Below are 1,719 nucleotides of genomic sequence, written 5' to 3'. Positions count from 1 at the left end.
TAACACACGAGCCTTACAGCTAAGATGGGCTGGTAACACACAGACCCACCATATTAGCTGTAATGCTCTGTGCGTTACCCACCTTTTAATGGTCACCATCTTAGCTGTAATGCTCTGTGTGTTACCCACCTCTTAATGCTCACCATATTAGCTGAAATGGTCTGTAGGTTACCCACCTCTTAATGGTAACCATATTAGCTGTAATGCTCTGTGTGTTACCCACCTCTTAATGGTCACCATCTTAGCTGTAATGCTCTGTGTGTTACCCACCTCTTAATGCTCACCAAATTAGCTGTAATGCTCTGTGTGTTACCCACCTCTTAATGCTCACCATCTTAGCTGTAATGCTCTGTGTTTTACCCACCATCTTAGCTGTAATGCTGTGTGTTACCCACCTTTTAATGGTTACCATATTAGCTCTAATGATCTGTGTGTTACCCACCTCTTAATGGTCACCATATTAGATGTAATGCTCTGTGTGTTACCCACCTCTTAATGTTCACCATATTAGCTGTAATGCTCTGTGTGTTACCCACCTCTTAATGGTCACAATCTTAGCTGTAATGCCCTGTGTGTTACCCACCTCTTAATGCTCACCATATTAGCTGTAATGCTCTGTGTGTTACCCACCTCTTAATGGTCACCATCTTAGCCGTAATGCTCTGTGTGTTACCCACCTCTTAATGATCACCATATTCGCTGTAATGCTCTGTGTGTTACCCACCTCTTAATGGTCACCATATTAGCTGTAATGCTCTGTGTGTTACCCACCATCTTAGCTGTAATGCTCTGTGTGTTACCCACCTCTTAATGGTCACCATATTAGCTGTAATGCTCTGTGTGTTACCCACCATCGTAGCTGTACTGCTCTGTGTGTTACCCACCTCTTAATGGTCACCATATTAGCTGTAATGCTCTGTGTGTTACCCACCATCTTAGCTGTAATGCTGTGTGTTACCCACCTTTTAATGGTCACCATATTAGTTGTAATGCTCTGTGTGTTACCCACCATATTAGCTGTAATGCTCTCTCTGTTACCCATATTTTAATGGTCACCATATTAGCTGCAATGCTCTGTTTGTTACCCACCATCTTAGCTGTAATGCTGTGTGTTACCCACCTTTTAATGGTCACCATATTAGCTCTAATGCTCTGTGTGTTACCCACCATATTAGCTGTAATGCTCTGTGTGTTACCCATCTTTTAATGGTCACCATATTAGCTGTAATGCTCTGTGTTACCCACCATCTTAGCTGTAATGCTCTGTGTATTACCTACCTTTTAATGTTCACCATATTAGCTGTAATGCTCTGTGTGTTACCCACCATCTTAGCTGTAATGCTCTGTGCGTTAGCCACCTTTTAATGGTCACCATCTTAGCTGTAATGCTCTGTGTGTTACCCACCTCTTAATGCTCACCATATTAGCTGAAATGGTCTGTGCGTTACCCACCTCTTAATGGTCACCATCTTAGCTGTAATGCTCTGTGTTTTACCCACCATCTAAGCTGTAATGCTCTGTGTGTTACCCACCATCGTAGCTGTAATGCTCTGTGTGTTACCCACCTCTTAATGGTCACCATATTAGCTGTAATGCTCTGTGTGTTACCCACCATCGTAGCTGTACTGCTCTGTGTGTTACCCACCTCTTAATGGTCATCATATTAGCTGTAATGCTCTGTGTGTTACCCACCATCTTAGCTGTAATGCTGTGTGTTAC

This window comes from Salvelinus namaycush, chromosome 20, assembly GCF_016432855.1.
Source record: "Salvelinus namaycush isolate Seneca chromosome 20, SaNama_1.0, whole genome shotgun sequence".
NCBI classification, from domain to species: Eukaryota; Metazoa; Chordata; class Actinopteri; order Salmoniformes; family Salmonidae; genus Salvelinus; species Salvelinus namaycush.
This window is presented reverse-complemented; position numbering follows the sequence as displayed.